Below are 20,549 nucleotides of genomic sequence, written 5' to 3' on the forward strand. Positions count from 1 at the left end.
ATCTCATGCTGCTAGTCACTGAGGCCAAGACTTATGATTCAGACATGCTGGCGGTGGCTGGCTTCTTATCATGTGCTGAAGAAATAAATACAGCTTTGGAAAATGGTACAGTATCGGCGTGCCATGCAAAACAGTATTTGGTACAGGTGGAAGGTGTATATAAGGGTCTGGTTTAGTGGAGACACTCAAAAGCACCCACATAAAGACCATTCCTGACAAAGGGGTCTGACTCCCTTTTTTTCTCAGGCCAGATGATTTCCATAGTTGATATGCTAATTCGAAAAATCATAAGTAGGATGAACATAAATTACTCAGAAAAAGGCTAGGCGCAGGGGGTCATGTCTGTAATCCCAGCACGTTGGGTGGCAGAGGCAGGTGGATCACCTGAGGTTAGGAGTTCGAGACCAGCCTGGCCAACACTGCAAAATCTCATCTCCACTGCATGCTGGTGTACACCTGTAATTCCAGCTACTGGGGAGGCTGAGGCAGAAGAATCCCTTGAACCCGGGAGATGGAAGTTGCAGTGAGCCGACACTGTGCCACTGTATTCCAGCCTGGGTGACAGAGCAAGACTCTGTCTCAAAAAAAAAAAAAAAAAAATTACTCAGAAAAGTTAAATGAACATGTGTATGACTTCCAGCAAGTAAGCTTCTTTATTATATCTTTACATTTATGGGCCTGTATTTACATATGTTATTGTAACAATATAAAGATAAATACAAGCCTAAAAGAAAAACAAAATAAGTCCTTTGTAATTCCACCATACATTTTAAAAAAAGGATTGAGGAGGCTGGGCACAGTGGCTCACACCTGTAATCCCAACACTTTGGGAGGCCAGGGTAGGAGGATCACTTGAGCCCAGGAGCTTAAGAACAGCCTAGGCAACATGGTGAAAAACCATCTCTACAGAAAAAAAAAAAAGTTAGCTGGGAGTGGTTGTGGGCATGCACCTGTAGTACCAGGTATTTGGGAGGCTGAGATGGGCAGACTGCTTGAGCCTGGGAGGTGGAGGTTACAGTGAGCCGAGATCATGCCACTGCATTCCTGTCTGGGTGGCAGAGCAAGATCCTGTCTCAGAAAAATAAAAAATAAAAAAGGGTTAAGGAATTAGTTCATTTAATATTTCATGTAAGGAAGGAAAAATAGAAAATTTTGAATCTGTGTAATGGTGGTTTGTATTTTTCTCTGTATTTGCTTAAGTCAATGTTTTCTTTAGTTCACCTTAATCAAGAATGAGCTATCCTTAGGAGGGCTCTGAAAAATTGACTCATTATTTTAACATATCATCAAAACAATACCAAGGGAAACAAATTCCTGATCGCTGGTAAGCTACCTCTGGTCATGTAACTTAGCACAGGATCAAAGGTTAAGTGCCTCTTACCAGAGGAAAGAAGTAATCATTTCCATTATGTGTATTTTTTGGCATGTTTTTATTGTTAATACAAAATGAAATGGACTTTCCCCTCTACAAATCATTAATAGCTGTGTATGTGCAGCCAAAGCACATTATGAGTCAATTATAAAGTTCTCATGGTCTCCAGAGTTCAAATGTAATTTTATCATTTCAATTAGTAGTTTATCCTTTTACCAGGCATCAGAGTGTCTTGTGACAATGTACACGATGGCCTACCTTCACTCCCATTTTACAGCAGGATGGGGAGGCATAACCTCTTCAAGGTCGCTCAGTACCTCTTCCCATTTATTTACACTGGCAGTGGTTCAGATCTTGGGAAGTTAACCCGGTTTCTACAAGCAAGGGCCAAATGGTCAGGTCTGACTGAGATCTGCATATGGCAACTGTTTGCTAACTACTCGGTACTTTAAAGATTCAAAGCACTCTCCTGTTACTGAGTTCACATATACTCCTCGGGAGAGGGATATTATCTTAGAATTATCCTCGTGAAACAACCTCTGTTACTAACTTTTCTCCTTCTACATTAGGAAATCAAGAAGCTGTGTCCCTGGAAATTCAAACAACTTCTCTAGTGTTCCAGAATTAGCAAATGAGGTGGGCCTGATAGCAACACAGAGCTAGGACCTAGGTTAGTAATTCTGGACTTGGAGCTTCAAGGCTCTGCTCATGCGGATGAAAGCCATGCAGCACGACCATCATGAAGCTAGCACCCTGGATCACTGAAACCTCTTTAACTCTTGGCTTAAGGTATTCTGGCTTTCTCAGTATAAAAGCCAATACATTTCTTTGCACTGCTAATGTCAAGGAACAAACGTGAGGCAAACTATATTTTCTTTTTTCTTTTTCAGAGACAGAGTCTATGTCGCTCAGGCTGGAGTGCAGTGGTGCCATCATAACTACTGCAGCCTCAAACTCCTGGGCTCAAGCGATCCTCCTGCCTCAGCCTCTTGAGTAGCTGGGACTTCAGGTGTGTACTACCATGTCCTGCTTATTTATTTATTTATTTTTTTGGGTAGAGATGAGGGTCTCCCTATGTTGCTCAGGCTGGGCTTGAACTCTTAGGTTCAAGTCATTCTTCCACCTCAGCCTGCCAGCCTCCCAAAGTTCTGGGATTACAGGCATGAACCACAGTGTCTGGCCGCAAACTGTATCTTCTAACATCTGATTTTCTCCTTCCATGTACACTAATCTGCATGTAGAAGAAATGCAAAATATTTAATTATACTGCATGGGCAGAAACATGTTAGAAAACCGATTTTAATATGAAGGCAATCACTGCAGAGATGTGTGCCAGTCAGATTAGCGGTACAGCTTCCTGCTGAAGATGATTAAAAAGAAAAGAGAAACTCACACATCCAGGGGTAATTGACTCAGGGCAATTTGGCATATAATTATACTCAGGACCATAAATCCTCTATGATTTCACAGCTGAAGTAAGACTACCCCAATACATTTAAAGTGGAAGTATTATTCTCTGCTGAAAATCGGTTTATTGAAAAGGACAAAAGGGAATCCATATCGGGCTAGGAAGCTGCTAGGTGAGCATTTAGTCTTAGCATCTCAGTGTTATGATCAGTGTCTGGTGTTGCACTGTCTGAATCAGTGGCTGATGTAAGCTGATGATGGCATTTAAAAAAAATTATAGTTTAAGTTCTGGGATACATGTGCAGAACGTGCAGGTTTGTTACATAGGTATCCATGTGCCATGGTGGTTTGCTGCACCCATCAATGCATTGTCTACATTAGGTATTTCTCCTAATGCTATCCCTCCCCTAGCCCCCATCCCTCAACAGGTGGGGTGTGTGATGTTCCCCTCCCTGTGTCCATGTGTTCTCATTGTTCAACTCCCTTTTATGAGTGAGAAAATGTGTTGTTTGGTTTTCTGTTCCTGTGTTAGTTTGCTGAGAATGATGGTGTCCAGCTTCATCTGTGTCCCTGCAGAGGACATAAACGCATCCTTTTTTATGGCTGCATAGTATTCCATGGTATATATGTGCCACATTTTCTTTATCCAGTCTATCATTGATGGGCATTTGGGTTGGTTCCAAGTCTTTGCTATTGTGAATAGTGCTGCAGGAAACATACATGTGCATGTATCTTTATAGTAGAATGATTTATGATCCTTTGTGTATATACCCAGAAATGGGATGGCTGGGTCAAATGGTATTTCTGGTTCTAGATCCTTGAGGAATCGCCACACTGTCTTCCACAATGGTTGAACTAATTTACACTCCCACTAACAGTGTAAAAGTGTTCCTGTTTCTCCACATCCTCTCCAGCATGTGTTGTTTCCTGACTTTTTAATGATCACCATTCTAACTGGTGTGAGTTGGTATCTCACTGTGGTTTTGATTTGCATTCCTCTAATGACAAGTGATGATGAGCATTTTTTTTCATATGTTTGCTGGCTGCATAAATGTCTTCTTTTGAGAAGTGTCTGTTCATATCCTTCGCCCACTTTTTGATGAGGTTGTTTTTTTCTTGTAAATTTGCTTAAGTTCCTTGTAGATTCTGGATATTAGCCCTTTGTCAGATGGATAGATTGCAAACATTTTCTTCCATTCTGTAGGTTATCTGCTCACTCTGATGACAGTTTCTTTTGCTGTGCAGAAGCTCTTTTAGTTTAATTAGACTCCATTTGTCAATTTTGGCTTTTGTCCCTTTTTTTTTTTTTTTTTTTAAATTTGAGATGGAGTCTTGCTCTGTTGCCCAGGCTGGAGTGCAGTGGTACGATCTTGGTTCACTGCAAGCTCCACCTCCCGGGTTCATGCCATTCTTCTGCCTCAGCCTCCGGAGTAGCTGGGACTACAGGTGCCCACCATCATGCCTGGCTAATTTTTTTTGTATTTTTTTTACTAGAGATGGGGTTTCACTGTGTTAGCCAGGATGGTCTCGATCTCCTGACCTCATGATCCACCCATCTTGGCCTACCAAAGTGCTGGGATTACAGGCATGAGCCACCATGCCCGGCCTGCTTTTGGTAGTTTTAGTCATGAAGTCTTCGCCCATGCCTATGTCCTGAATGGTGCTGCCTAGGTTTTCTTCTAGAGTTTTTACGGTTTTAGGTCTTAAGTCTTTAATCCATCTTAAGTTAATTTTTGTATAAGGTGTAAGGAAGGGGTCCAGTTTCAGTTCTCTGCATATGGCTAGCCAGTTTTCCCAACACCATTTATTAAATAGGGAATCCTTTCCCCACTGCTTGTTTTTGTCAGGTTTGCCAAAGATCAGATGGTTGTACATGTGTGGCATTATTTCTGAGGCTTCTGTTGTGTTCCATTGGTTTATATATCTGTTTTGGTACAAGTACCATGCTGTTTTGGTTACTGTAGCCTTGTAGTATAGTTTGAAGTCAGGTAGCATGATGCCTCCAGCTTTGTTCTTTTTGCTTAGAATTGTCTTGGCTATATGGGCTCTGTTTTGGTTCCATATGAAATTTAAAATAGTTTTTTCTAATTCTGTGAAGAAAGTCAGTGGTAGCTTGATGGGGATAGCATTTAATCTATAAATTACCTAGGGCAGTATGACCATTTTCATGATATTGATTCTTCCTATCCATGAGTGTAGAATGTTTTTCCATTTGTTCGTATCCTTTCTTATTTCCTTGAGCAGTGGTTTGTAGTTCTCCTTGAAGAGGTCCTTCATGTCCCTTGTAAGTTGTATTCCTAGGTATTTTATTCTCTTTGTAGAAATTGCAAATGGGAGTTCACTCATGATTTGGCTCTCTGTTTGTCTGTTATTGGTGTACGGGAATGCTTGTGATTTTTGCACATTGGTTTTGTATCCTGAGTCTTTGCTGAAATTGCTTATCAGCTTAACGAGAGTTTGGGCTGAGACGATGGGGTTTTCTAAATATATAATCATGTTATCTGCAGACAGAGACAATTTGACTTCCCCTCTTCCTATTTGAATATGCTTTATTAAATAGCTCTTATTATTTTGAGATACATTTCATCAATACATAGTTTATTGAGAGTTTTTAGTGTGAAGGGATGTTGAATTTTACCAAAGGTCTTTTCTGCCTCTGTTGAGATAATCATGTGGTTTTTGTCATTGGTTCTATTTATGTGATGGATTACGTTTATTCATTTGCATATGCTGAACCAGCCTTGCATCCCAGGGATGAAGCTGACTTGATCATGGTGGATAAGCTTTTTGAAGTGATGCTTGATTCGGTTTGTCAGTATTTTATTGAGGATTTTCACATTGATGTTCACCAGGGATATTGGCCTGAAATTTTCTTTTTTTGTTGTGTCTCTGCCAGGTTTTTGGTACCAGGATGATGCTGGCCTCATAAAATGAGTTAGGGAGGAGTCCCTCTTTTTGTATTGTTTGGAATAGTTTCAGAAGAAATGGTACCAGCTCCTCTTTGTACCTCTGGTAGAATTTGGCTGTGAATCCATCTGGTCCTGTACTTTTTTTGGTTGGTAGGCTATTAATTACTGCCTCAATTTCAGAACTTGTTATTGGTCTATTCAGGGATTCGACTTCTTCCTGGTTTAGTCTTGGGAGGGTGTATGTGTCCAGGAATTTATCAGTTTCTTCTAGATTTTCTAGTTTATTTGCATAGATGTGTGTATAGCATTCTCTGATGGTAGTTTGTATTTCTGTGGGATCAGTGGTGACATCCCCTTTATCATGTTTTTATTGTGTCTATTTGATTCTTCTCTCTTTTCTTCTTTATTAGTCTGGCTAGTGGTCGATTTTGTTAATCTTTTCAAAATAACCAGCTCCTGGATTCACTGATTTTTTTGAAGGTTTTTTTGTGTCTCTATCTCCTTCAGTTCTGCTCTGATCTTAGTTATTTCTTGTATTCTGCTAGCTTTTGCATTTGTTTGCTCTTGTTTCTCTAGTTCTTTTAATTGTGATGTTAGGGTGTCGATTTTACATCTTTCCCGCTTTCTCTTCTGGGTATTTAGTGCTATAAATTTCCCTGTAAACACTGCTTTAGCTGTGTCCCAGAGATTTTGGTACATTATGTCTTTGTTCTCACTGGCTTCAGATAACTTATTTATTTCTGCCTTAATTTCATTATTTACTCAATAGTCATTCAGGAGCAGGTTGTTCAGTTTCCATGCAGTTGTGTGGTTTTGAGTGAGTTTCTTAATCCTGAGTTCTAATTTGATTCCACTGTGCTCTAAGAGACTGTTATGATTTCTGTTATTTTGCACTTGCTGAGGAGTGTTTTACTACCAATTATGTGGTCAAATTTAGAGTAAGTGCAATGTGGTGCTGAGAAGAATGTATATTCTTCTGTTCTGTTGATTTGAAGTGGAGAGTTCTGTAGATGTCTATTAGGTCCACTTGGTCCTAATAGACCAAGTCCTGAATTTCCTTGTTAATTTTCTGTCTTGTTGATCTGTCTAATACTGACAGAGAGGTGTTAAAGTCTCCCACTATTATTGTGTGGGAATCTAAGTCTCTTTGTAGGTCTCTAAGAACTTGCTTTATGAATCTGGGTGCTCCTGTATTGGATGCATATATATTTAGGATAGTTAGCTCTTCTTGTTGCATTGACCCCTTAACCATTATGTAATGCCCTTCTTGTCTTTTTTGATCTTTGTTGGTTTAAAGTCTGTTTTATCAGAGACTAGGATTGCAACCCCTGCTGTTTTCTTCTTTCCATTTGCTTGGTAAATATTCCTCCATCCCTTTATTTTTTATTTTTTTGAGACGGAGTTTCGCTCTTGTTGCCCATGCTGGAGTGCAATGATGCGATCTTGGCTCACAGCAACCTCCGCCTCCCGGGTTCAAGCCATTCTCCTGCCTCAGCCTCCTGGAGTAGCTGGGATTACAGGCATGCGCCACCACGCCTGGCTAATTTTGTATTTTTAGTAGAGACGGGGTTTCTCTATGTTGGTCAGGCTGGTCTCGAACTCCGGACCTCAGGTGATCCGCCCGCCTCGGCCTCCCAAAGTGCTGGGATTATAGGTGTGAGCCACTGTGTCCAGCCTTATCCCTTTATTTTGAGCCTATGTGTGTCTTTGCACGTGAGATGGGTCTCCTGAATACAGCACATGGATGGGCCTTGACTCTTTATCCAATTTGCCACTCTGTGCCTTTTAATTGGGTCATTTAGCCCGTTTACATTTAAGGTTAATATTGTTATGTGTGAATTTGATCCTGTCATTATGATGCTAGCTGGTTATTTTGACCATTAGTTGATGCAGTTTCTTCATAGTGTCAATGGTCTTTACAATTGATAACTTTTTCAGTGGCTGGTACCAGTTTTTCCTTTCTATCTTTAGTGCTTCCTTCAGGAGCCCTTGAAAGGCAAGCCTGGTAGTGACAAAAATCTCTTAGCATTTGCTTGTCTGTAAAGGATTTTATTTCTTCTTCGCTTATGAAGCTTAGTTTGGCTGGATATGAAATTCTGGGTTGAAAATTCCTTTAAGAATGTTGAATATTAGCCCCTCACTCTCTTCTGGCTTGTAGGGTTTCTGCAGAGAGATCTGCTTTTAGTCTGATGGGCTTCCCTTTGTGGGTAACCTGGCCTTTCTCTCTGGCTGCCTTAACATTTTTTCCTTCATTTCAACCTTGGTGAATCTGGCGATTATTTGTCTTGGGGTTGCTCTTCTTGAGGAGTATCTTTGTGGTGTTCTCTGTATTTCCTGAATTTGAATGTTGGCCTGTCTTGTTAGGTTGGGGAAGTTCTCCTGGGTAATATCCTGAAGAGTGTTTTCCAACTTGGTGCCATTCTCCTCATCACTTTCAGGTACACCAATCAAACATAGGTTTGGCCTTTTCACATAGTCCCATATTTCTTGGAGGCTTTGTTCATTCCTTTTCATCTTTTTTCTCTAATCTTGTCTTCACGCTTTATTTCATTAAGTTGATCTTCAGTCTCTGATATCCTTTCTTCTGCTTGATCAATTCAGCTATTGACACTTGTGTAGGCTTCACGAAGTTCTCGTGCTGTGTTTCTCAGCTCCATCAGGTCATTTATGTTCTTCTCTAAACTGGTTATTCTAGTTATCGATTCCTCTAACCTTTTTTCAAGGTTCTCAGCTTCCTTGCATTGGGTTAGAACATGCTCCTTTAGCTCAGAGGAGTTTGCTATTACCCACCTTCTGAAGCCTACTTGTGTCAATTCATCAAACTCATTCTCCATCCAGTTTTGTTCCCTTGCTGGCAAGGTGTTGTGATCCTTTGGAGGAGAAGAGGCATTCTGGTTTTTGGAATTTTCAGCCTTTTTGCACTGGTTTTTCCTCATCTTCATGGATTTATCTACTTTTGGTCTTTGATGTTGGTGACCTTCGGATGGGGTTTTTGTGTGGACCTCCTTTTTGTTGATGTTGATGCTATTCCTTTCTGTTTGTTAGTTTTCCTTCTAACCTGCCCCTCTGCTGCAGATCTGCTGGAGTTTGCTGGAGGTCCGCTCCAGACCCTGTTTGCCTGGGTATCACCAGCAGAGGCTGCAGAACAGCAAAGATTGCTGTTCCTTCCTCTGGAAGCTTCATCCCAGAGTGGCATCTGCCAGATGACAGCCAGAGCTCTCCTGTATTGGTTTATGTCGACTCCTGCTGGGAGGTATCTCCCAGTTATGAGGCACAGGGGTCAGGGACCCACTTGAGAGGGCAGTGTGTCTCTTAGCAGAGCTCGAGTGCTGTGCTGGGAGATCCACTGCTCTCTTTAGAGCTGGCAAGCAGAAATGTTTAAGTCTGCTGAAGCTGTGCCCACAGCCGTCCCTTCCCCCAGGTGCTCTGTCCCAGGGAGATGGGAGTTTTATTTATAAGTCCCTGACTGGGGCTGCCGCCTTTCTTTCAGAGTTGATCTGCCCAGAGAGGAGGAAGCTAGAGAGGCAGTCTGGCTACAGTGGCTTTGCGGAGTTGCAGTTTGAACTTCCCCATGGCTTTGTTACACTGTGAAGGGAAAACTGCCTACTCAAGCCTCAGTAATGGTGGACCCCCTTGCCCTGACCAAGCGCAAGTGTCCCAGGTCGACTTCAGGCTACTGTGTTGGCATCGAGAATTTCAAGTCAGTGGATCTTAGCTTGCTGGGCTCTGTGGGGATGGGATCTGCTGAGCTGGACCACTTGGCTCCCTGGCGTCAGCCCCTTTTACAGAGTAGTGAACGGTTCTGTCCTGCTGGTGTTCCAGGCACCACTGGGGTATGAAAAAAAACCTCCTGTAGCTAGCTTGGTGTCTGTCCAAATAGCTGCCCAGTTTTGTGCTTGAAACCCAGGGCCCTGGTGGTGTAGGCACCCAAGGGAATCTCCTGGTCTGCGGGTTGTGAAGACCATGGGAAAAGTGTAGTATCTGGGCTGGAATGCATTGTTCCTCAAAGCACAGTCCCTCAAAGCTTCCCTTGGCTAAGGGAGGAAGTTCCCTAACCTTTTGTGCTTCCTGAGTGAGGCGACATCCCACTCAGCTTCAGCTTGCCCTCGGTGGGCTGCACCCACTGTCTAACCAGTCCCAATGAGATGAGCTGGGTACCTCAACTGGAAATGCAGAAATCACCTGCCTTCTGTGTTGATCTCACTGGGAGCTACATACTGGGGCTGTTCCTATTCAGCCATCTTGCCAGCCACCTGGCATTTTATTTTTATTATTTTAAAATTATTATTATTATTTTTTGAGACAGAGTCTTGCTCTGTTGCCTAGGCTGGTGTGCAGCAGTGCAATCTTGGCTCACTGCAAACTCTGCCTCCCAGGTTCACGCCATTCTCCTGCCTCAGCCTCCCAAGTAGTTGGGACTGCAGGCGCCCAACACCACGCCTGGCTAATGTTTTATACTTTTAGTAGAGATGGAGTTTCACTGTGTTAGCCAGGATGGTCTTGATCTCCTGACCTTGTGATCCACCCACCTGGGCCTCCCAAAGTGGCTCCCACAGGTGTGAGCCACCGCGCCTGGCTGACTTTGTTGCCTGGGCTGGAATGCGGTGGTGTGATCATAGCTTACTGCAGCCTTGATCTCCTGAGCTTAAGCAATCCTCCTGCCTCAACCTCCTTAGTAGACTACAGGAGTGCACACTGCCATGCCAGGCTAAGTTTTAAATTTTTTGTTGAGATGGGGTTGTGCTATGTTGCCCAGGCTCATCTTGAATTCCTGGCCTCAAATGATCTTCCAGCCTCGTCATCCCAAAATGCTGGAACTATAGGTGTGATCCACAGCACCTGGCCTGATGATGGCTTTTTAAGTGTACTAATGATCTCATCAGAGGAGCCAAATGCCACATGACTCAAGAAGAAATAACCGACCAGTCCTGATCCAGGGTGAAGGCCTCCTTCAGTTATTCTTCATTCTGTGGTGTCTGTGTGTGGTGTTTCCGTTAAGGGTGAGAAGGGAAAGCAATGGCCGTGTGTTGGGGCCTCCAGAAGCAATCATGTCCCTCCCTACAAATCACTGAGAATCCTAGTTGCTGAAGAACGTTAAAATAATAATATGTGATTAGGAGAATGACAGTGCCGCAACATCAAAGAAAAAAGCCGGGCAAAGCAGAAGGATTTGACACACGCTTATGTGGTAACTTTGGTGCCAGCTAGTTGAACTGGGGAATCTGAGAGACTAGAAGTTGTTGAAGAATCTGTGGTTTCAGCTAAAGAAGCAGAGAAAATGGCCAAGGAGGCCATTTGGGTCTAAAGTAGAGAAGGGGTTGGTGCAGAGAAGCTCTGTAGGCTGAGTCCAGGAGACTGTTTGGACTTTGGGTGATGAAGAAGAGAGAAGATACCATCTGAAGTTGGGTTGGTATATTTTGGGTTCAGAGCAAAGAGGGACCGTTTCTTTAGGAGGAATTGAGATAATTCAGCTGAGATCTGGCAGATGGACATAGAGAAGGATAACACAAGATGACTTCAAGAGTCAAGAGTGAGGAGAGTCATAGGAGGGGCTCTGTGTATGTGAGAGACAGAGAGACATACGGAGTTCTTGAAGTGACTGTTTAAGATTTCAAATGTGTGCCCAGATGTCAGGGTAAAGTTCAGATGTATACATTTATGTTACTCTCTATGTATGAGTACCCTGAGACTACCTTTAATTTAATTATTTATTTACTTTTGAGACAGAGTCTCATTCTTGTCCCCCATGCTGGAGTGCAATGGCACAATCTCAGCTCACTGCAACCTCTGCCTCCCAGGTTCAAGCGATTCTCCTGCCTCAGCTTCCCAAGTAGCTGGGATTACAGGCGTCTGCCACCATGCCCGGCTAATTTTTGTATTTTTCGCAGAGATGAGGTTTTACCATGTTGGCTAGGTTGGTCTTGAACTCCTGACCTCAGTTGATCTGCCCACCTTGGCCTCCCAAAGTGCTGGGATTACAGGCATGAGCTGCTCCTGACCGCTACCTTGAATTCTAAAATAGCAGGTGTGCTTCATAGTGCTCGATTGGATATGCTTCACAGGAGTAAACATGTTTGGGAAATGTTATCAAAACCAGGAAGCATAAATTGCCACCTTCCTATGGGATGGCAATAGACAAGTTCCCAAGAGAGACAGCAACAGACCCCCTAGGGAAGAGCCTGGCAGGGGTATGGACTTCCTGCATGCAAGCGTTCTGGGATCCTGGGCTTCTTCCTAGACCCTTCCCTGGCTTTGAGAGACAGGGGAGCGAGGCAGGCTATGGGATCCTATATGTATCATCTTAGAAGTAATCAAATACAACAAGGTAGCTGGCATCTTAGCAAATCACACAGTTGGAAGACAAAGTAAATCTCTGTGGGCAGCCAGAGGGCTCAGATCTGGAAGGAGACAGCTGCTGGATGAGGAATAAGTAACAACTGAAAAGTCAGAGCAGCCCAGGGGCAGGGCCCTTACCAGTGGGGTTGAGGAGAATGACAGGCTCGCTCCTGCAGCCACTCAGGTACAGGCAGTTCATCCAGGAAGCAGTAAGGGACAGAGGGAGAAGAGAGAGGACAGGGATCCAAGTCCCAGAAAGGAGTATAAGATGAGAACTTTGTCTTAGAAATAGACATGAAAGTTTACTTGCTAGGACAAAGGCAAGCAAGGGTCTCTGGAGTGTTCTCCATTCTGTGAAGGCAGGATCAACCCAGAGCTGGTTAAGATGTGGAGCCTGATGGGGCCAACAGGTCATGAGGCCATTCATGGAAAACAAGGGTTAGGAAGGAGGATGGGGACCCAGGCACATGATGGCACTAGAGGTCCCAAATTCCAAATTCCAAATTCCAGAATATTTGAAGTGGTGTCAAGACTTTGTCTTAGGATCACCGGAAATGGCTGGTCCTTGGGATGGAATGTGGCGCTGTCCTGACGGAAGATCTGAACTTCTTGCCAGCTGACAGCCTTTGATTCACGTGCTCTGAATTTTATCACATTTACTCCAAATGCTTTTAGGCAGTTGTCCATGCATAGGTTGGAGAAATTAATAGGAAGGGCAAGAAAACATGAGAAGTATCATAAAGAAACAGCATAAAGGACAAATAAATGAGACTGGTAGTGAACTAGACAGACACAGAAAATAGAGGACAGAAATTCCCAGAACTGCTTCAATCACAAGAGTGTAGTGACCCTGATCGCTGCTGCAGAAGGAGGAGTGTGAGGGGGATGTGTGTCCAGAGGAGAGCAAGTGGCTGTTGTTGACTTGTTTCTTTTTAGAAGACGGAGGGCTATTTGAAAGTTCACTAGATATGGACACATTCTCTGTGTTCTTCTTTGCTTTTCGTTCTTTTTTGTTACCTTTTTTTTAATTCTAGAAAAGAATTGCTTCTTATTTTCTTCCCGAAGATGCAACCAAATGCCCCATTTCCTGGAAACATTTTAGTTGCAGCTTCACGGACTCCCTTACGGCTGACATGCATTCTTTCCCCTGTGAACTCACCTCAGCAGCCGCCAGAGGGAGACTTCTCACACACGGTTTTAGCAAAGAGACTTTCCTTGGGGATTACTGCACCCTACATGATACAAATTCCTCCTCAAGTTCCCCTTCACAGGCAGGGCTTCTAATCTTGACAGTTCCCAGCGCAGCAGGCATGGCTGTATTGGGCAATTATACCATTGGGAACATTAGGGCTGCTTTGTAAGACCACAAGTACCCAAGAACAGATGCTTTAAAAAATGTAAAACAAGACGGCAGTGATAGCAGAAAGGACACAGCAGCTGAGTCACCTCACTGCATTTCTCCACATCCTAGCCCCTAGGAGGATGCTCTGTGGGGCCCACAGGAAGGGCTGAGTGCCACAGGCCAGGGACCCCAGAGGCTGGCAAGAATGGCTTTGCCTAGAGACCATGCTTCCTTTGGGGTGTTGCAGGGAGAGGTGGCAATTCTGTTTCCCACATTAAAGAAAAAATTGACCAGGTGCGGTGCCTCTCGCCTGTAATCCCAGCACTTTGGAGGCCGAGGCGGGCAGACTACGTGAGTTCAGGAGTTCGAGACCAGCCTGGACAACATGGTGAAACCTTGCTTCCATTAAAAATACAAAAATTAGCCAGTGTGGTGGTGGGTGCCTGTAATCCCAGCTACTCGGGAGGCTGAGGCAGGAGAATCGCTTAAACCCTGAAGGCAGAGGTTGCAGTGAGCCGAGATTGCACCACTGCACTCCAGACACCAGCCTGGGTGACAGAGCAAGACTCCATCTAAAATAAAAAAAAGAAAAAGTAAAAATTAAATTTCATGACTTAGTGAGAAATGGTCATTCTGGGGGTCCATTGCTCGATTTTTAAAAAAATCTTCTTAAACAACTCTGAATAAAAATGTCTGAGAGAGCACAGTGACTCATGCCTCTCCACTTCCCAGCTTTCCAACTGAGCGGCCCACTGGGGTTCGAGGTATCTTGCCAAGAGGGAAGTATTTTTAATTTGGGCTTTATCTGCCACTCAGCTGAGGTCATAGAGACTGACAGGAATGCATGCAATTAGTAGAAGAAAGAACACCTTTAGGATTCAATACTATTAGCATTTAATGCCTTTTGGATATTTTGGGTAGCAGGCTTGTGTAAAGAGACAAAACATGAATACATGCAAAAGCAAATGAGAAAAGTCAGCAGTTATAACACTATATTTGGGGATTCCAGAATTGGGTAATAGAGGACAAAAGCGTGCATCTCTAAGGAGTTATTTCTGTAGTTCAGTTCACAAACTGCAGAGGAGAATAAGCTTAGCAGATAGAAATAAGACATTCAGTTTTTTATTAGAAGAGAAACATGCATAATTTGGTAGCGCTATTTAAATTTTTGAGCCACACGAATTTCGTTGGCATGATGACTTCAACGAACCATCTGCAAGGCTATCTGAAAGGAATCGAAAATAATTGAAGGGATTATTCCAGTTTATTTTGTGGAAAGAAATATTTTCAACTTTTCAGGCTACTTTTTTTTTTTTTTCAGGAAACTTGGGGGTTAAAATGCAGTTTTGCTTTGCTCTGTGTACCTCCTTGCCAACCAGTATTGTACGTGTATGGTGCAGTATTATAATCGCAATGAGTTATCTGTATTTATCTCTTAAAAATATGCTGGAAAATATGGAGCTAAACATATCATACTTGTTTAGTCGCACTATAATTCTTCATAAGAGGCTACTCTGCCCAAACCACCAGACCCCAAGGAGCATTAAAATATTGTTTCCCCAAGGGTCCAGGACTTAAACACAATTGCAGACTCAAAATGTCATTTTAACTAGGGTTACCATATATCCCAGTATAATAATAATAATAATTATTTTTTTTTGAGATAGAGTCTTGCTCTGTTGCCCAGGCTGGAGTGCAGTGGCTCGATCTTGGCTCATTATAACCTCTGCCTCCTAGGTTCAAGTGATTCTCCTGCCTTAGCCTCCCTAGTAGTTGAAATCACAGGCCTGTGCCACCACGCCCGGCTAATTTTTCTATTTTTAGTAGGGATGAGGTTTCACCATGTTGACCAGGCTGGTCTCGAACTCCTGACCTCAGGTGATCATCCCTCCTTGGCCTCCCAAAGTGCTGGGATTACACGTGTGAGCCACCGCGCCCGGCCCCCAGTATAATTATTAATGGTACTTTTTTTTTTTTTTTTTTGAGATGGAATCTCATTCACTCTGTTGCCCAGGCTGGATTGCCCAGGCACAATCTTGGCTCACAGCAACCTCTGCCTTGGGGTTCAAGTGATTCTCCTGCCTCAGCTTCCCAAGTAACTGGGATTACAAGCACTCACCATCATGCCTGGCTAATTTTTTTGTATTTTTAGTAGAGACAAATTTTCACCACTTTGGCCAGGCTGGTCTTAAACTCCTGACCTCAAGTGATCCACCCACCTTGGCTTCCCAACGTGTTGGGATTACAGGCCTGAGCCACCATGCCTGGCAAATGGTGCATTTTTCACACTCAGTTTGGAAGATACAATAAATGGCCACCATGCATTTAATATGAGCCCTGGAGCTTGCAGAGTAAAGGACACATAAGGGCCATTGTGTCTCTACACTCAGGAACAGCATTGATATGCTTAATGAGGACAGGCTGACCCCTTCCCTTCAGTCTTCCTGCAAAGAGCAAGATCAACAGCTCCGGGGCAAAAATAAAAGGCCAAGGTGCTGGAAATAGGATATAAATTTTCTTACCCAAAGCTTTCTCACCAAAGCTTGTAGGTATGAGAACATAATGGGAGTCTGTAAGCATAAATGTTGATGTCGGAGATGGAGTTTATCAAAGACTCGCATGTGTGAGACTCTGAGTGACGTCAGCGATGTGTTAAGCAACATCGTGATCTGGATGCAGAGAGAAACTGAAGAGATGATGGAATGATTTGATACAGACCACAGAGCAGTGACTCCAGCCAGAAGGGTATGTTGACTTACTAGGAACAAGTAAGCAAGTAACTTCAGGAAAGCACACAGCACTAAAGCAATACATCCTGGTAGAAAAAAGTTTCCCCAGATGAGAACTTGACAAAGAGGTATTCAAAAGAATACCAACATCTACAAGATATCAGTGCCACTGAGTTTGGGAATGGGCAGAAAAGGAATTTTAATATGGAATTTAAGAGAAGAACTGAGTTCAGCAAGGGAGAACTGAATAACATCAAAGTATTACACATGTAATTGTGGGTTATATGGAGAATATAATGGAGAAATGGGTTGTTAAGGGCCTGATTAATTAGTAAACCAAGATCTAGTATTTGTTTGCTTATCTCTTACTTACCTACCTGAACCCACCTATCTGAATACAGTTTATGTCTTAATATTTCATGACTCTTGCAAGTTCTCTCATTGTACCTCTGCACTCTGAGAAAAGAAAGGGAGAAAGATGGTGGTCTGAAGATCTCCATCTTTGGAAGAGGACTTCCTCTCATGCTTTTGATGGAAGCAGAAGAAAATGGACCCTAGGCTGGGTGCAGTGGCTCACGCCTGTAATCCCAGCACTTTAGGAGGCCGAGGTGGGTGGATCACTGGAGGTCAAGAGTTCGAGATGGGCCTGGCCAACACGGTGAAAACCCATCTCTACTAAAAATACAAAAATATTAGCTGGATGTGGTGGTGTGTGCCTGTAGTCCCAGCTGCTCAGGAGGCTGAGACAAGAGAATTGCTTGAATCCGGGAGGTGGAGGTTGCAGTGAGCCGAGATTGCACCACTGCACTCCAGCCTGGGCGACAGAGTGAGTGAGACTCCATCTCAAAGGAAAAAAATAAAAAATAAAAAGTAAAATAGACCTTAGATTATCTTGTGCATGTCTTTTTCATTGCACTTAGAATACTACACTCTAATCATGGATATATTTGTCTGTTTTCCTGCATTGGTGATGCGTTTCTGGAAGGTAGAAATCAGTTTCTATGAAGGCAAGGATTATGTCTGCCTGATTGAAAGAGGCTCCTTGGAGCTCTTTGGTCTCATTAAACAGGCACAGGAATAAAGTCCTTCTAAAGAAAGGATGCTGGGGCCACTGGGTGACTTGGTGCTTAGGAGCAGAGGACTACCACAGAATGAACCTCTTCTTGGCCGGGTCTGCAATCTCTTTTGAAATTCAGAATGACATTTTTTCATCCATGAGAAAATGGCAAAAAACTGCATACAACTCATCCTTTGTAATTCCTTTTTTTTTTTTTTTGAGACAGGGTTTCACTCTGTCACCCAGGCTGGAGTGTACTGGCGCAACCCTAGCTCACTGCAACCTCCACCTCCAGGGCTCAAGCAATCCTCCCACCTCAGTCTCCTGAATAGCTGGGACTACAGGTGTGCGCCACCACACCCGGCTAATTTTTGTATTTTTCAGTAGAGATGGGGTTTCAGCATATTGGCCAGGCTGGTCTTGAACTTCTGACTTCAAGTGATCCACCTGCCTCGGCCTCCCAAAGTGTTGGAATTACCAGCATGAGCCACCATTCCTGGCTGTAATTCCTATCCGAGCAAGAACACAGATCTGACCATTGTAAAACAAAATGTTTTTATTGTGAGAGCTGTGAATTCACCAAGTTGAAGTTCATATGGGGTGATCTTTATGCATTTTGCCTGAGTGGCATCAGGGGTCGGGGAGTCATGTCTTCCTACCCTAGCGCCCAGGATTCCAGGTTCTTGTCAAGGCTCCCTGCACAGAACAACACAAGTGTCTCATTTCTGCTCCACTTCTTGCCTCCTTCCTCTCCAAGAGCACCTTCAGGAAGGGTGGAGGATGAGGGGAGCTGTTTGGGATGGGCATCTGGACTTAAGTGGCTTTCAATTTTGGGGCCTACTCTACAACAAGAATTTAAAAGCTTAAGTAAGCATAATTTTAAGTGAGCTAAAGCTTGGGAATGGTAATGAAGGATAAGGATACAAAAGGACCTGAATTAGCTTTTTTTTGGAGAAAATAAATTGTAAGAGCGTACTTGACAGTACCTGTACAGAGACTCCTCATTGTGACTGAGATATGACTATCCGAAGCTTCTCTCCCAGGTGCACATCAGGTGGAAGGAGGAAGGGAGAGAGGACCAGGTTTCTTTAAAAACAGATTTTTCAGAGAAATCTCTGTCTGCCTTTGAGATGCCTTACACCTCTTCAGAAGCCTATAATTTGGTGGAATCCATGCTCCAAAAAGACTGGGACAGAAAAAAATTTACAAAGTCTATTTGTTTAGTTAATTTATTCAACAAATATCTACTGAGTATTTATTATATGCCAGATACTGGTTATATAATCATGGGAAAAACATAGTCCTTCCTTCAAAGTGCTCCTATAAATATACATTTGCAACAATGGCAAGGGCTCTAAAGAAAAACTATATACAAGTAAACTCAAACCCAAGTCCTGGGCCTAAATAGAAAGAGAAAGCTGCCGTGCAACCTGACATGCACTCCAACCCCCTCCACACCTTCCTTCACTCTGTGCTGGCCCAATCTGCCTCCAAATATTTACCACAGACACCCCTTTAGAAGCCTTCCTAAGACTGAAGAATGTATGTTAAGAATGCTTCACTATACACCGGTAAACCACAGAGCAGTATTGTGCCAGCTCCTTTGATCTGATCAGCTTTGTTCGAATGTGAGCTGAACTATTAGCACGTTTAGTTCTCAACACCGTACCAGTAGAGTTGAAAGTAATTGCACATGTGAACTGTATACAATCCCTTGGTCATTTAGGGAGACAGATTACAACAGGCTTTTCAGCCTCTTTTCAGTCTGTGCAGAACGTGTACATTTGCACTGGGTCCTGGAGACTCGCTGTAAAGCAGCAGTGCAGAAATTGAGGATTTAGCACATGGTACTGACATGAAGAGTGTAGGTTTCCATGCTAGACTGTGAACCCCTCCAGGGCAGCATGATTTCCGCCAGCCCTGCACTCAGGGTTTGGCACAGAGAAGTGTTTGGTGTTTGCAGGACTGAAGGATTCAATAATACTTGATATTCCTCTTTTCTCTTCATTCCTACCATTGCCATGCACAGTTAATACTGGAATTAGAAGTAGACAGCATGGTCTCTTGCCTCTGAGATCTAAGGAGCCCAAGACAGGCCCAAACCTGGTTTCCTTCATACATCAGTTCACAAAACTAAAACTCAGGTCTATAGAAGATGAATCACTACTACTCCTACAGCCAATGAGAAGCACATTTAAAATAGGGAGCTGCTATTTTCTGTAGTGGAGAAAGTGATTCTTCTTGTGTGGCTAAGTTTAGCACATATAGCTTGGGTCATGGAAGGATTTATGCTTCTCTGTGCAGTGGGCTCTCTCCATAAATACCCAGGGGTCTTTCATTTTACACTAGGAAAGACAAGCTACCATGAACGGAAACCTTCTCACAGGCTCTTATCCTACTCCTACCAAAAGGAAGGAATATTTAGGGAAAATGATTTGAAGGGCTGGGACTTAAGACTCCTTGTGATAAAAAATTCTCACCTGCCCCTGGAGATTTTGATGGGGGCCCTACTTCACCCCCCACCCTTTCTCCTCCAAACCCATGCTCTGCAGAAGGACATGAATTTGATTTTTGTTGGTTTATCAAGAAGAGGTATAGGTTTAGAAGGTTAAAGACTCTGGTCTAATGTTCTCCCCTCTGTTCCCAGAAAAGCTCCCATCAAGGACGGTATCAATCACTGTGTAGAGGAAAGCACAGCCCTCTTTTACGTATTTATTCCATATATGTATTTAAAGCATTCACTACAGATGTCACTGTTCTAAGAGCTGGAGGCATAGCAGTGAAGAAGACAGAAAAATTTTTTGGCTGGAATTGAGATGACAAATACTCAGGTGAATATTTAATTTCATGTGCCAATAAGTGTCATGAAGAAAAAGTAAGCACTGCAAAGGACAAGAGATTGACTTGGGGCAGAGCCAAGCGGCCATGAGACGGAGATGTGAACATGGAGTTGGGAGGTGGGGGAAGGACTCCAGGCATGGGGGTGGGGAGTGGGTAGAAGCAGCACCAGAGCCCTAAGGCAGGAACAAGCTTGCTGGGGTCCAGAAGGTCAGAGCTCTCCATGTGTGGGTCACGGTTCCCTGGTGAGTGTCTAATAAGTAACAGGTGTTCCTCAGAAGGTGGCACACAGAGGCCAGAGGACAGGGCTAGGGAAACACGGGGGGTGAGGGCAAGAAGAAGGCCAGTGTGTCTGCAACAGAAGAGTCCACAAACACGACAGAGGAAGTCAGAGAGCCGGGAGGGGCCACCCTGGGCAAGGCCTGGCAGAGTCTTGGCTAGAAACATGATGATCTCAGCCACAGAGTGTAAGAGGGCAGCACAAAAGGAAGTAAAAACAAAGCCAAGGGCGTACCCTTGTTGTTTCAGGCATTTAAATCTGATAAGAACTTGATAACTA

General features: G+C 43.5%; 1 protein-coding gene and 1 long non-coding RNA gene across 23 annotated transcripts in view; one reads left to right on the plus strand and one right to left on the minus strand.

Moving 5' to 3' along the window:
* Positions 1-20,549, minus strand: part of LOC105478829 (DLG associated protein 1) — a 493,816-nt gene that overhangs the window by 189,380 nt on the left and 283,887 nt on the right. The window lies entirely within an intron of this gene.
* On the plus strand, positions 658-17,117 carry LOC139360129 (uncharacterized). Its single transcript, XR_011617309.1, has 3 exons — positions 658-2,161; positions 2,263-2,381; positions 15,909-17,117. It is a non-coding gene; the product is annotated as an uncharacterized lncRNA (long non-coding RNA).

The sequence above is a fragment of the Macaca nemestrina genome, chromosome 19 (genome assembly GCF_043159975.1).
Source record: "Macaca nemestrina isolate mMacNem1 chromosome 19, mMacNem.hap1, whole genome shotgun sequence".
In the NCBI taxonomy this organism is placed as follows: Eukaryota; Metazoa; Chordata; class Mammalia; order Primates; family Cercopithecidae; genus Macaca; species Macaca nemestrina.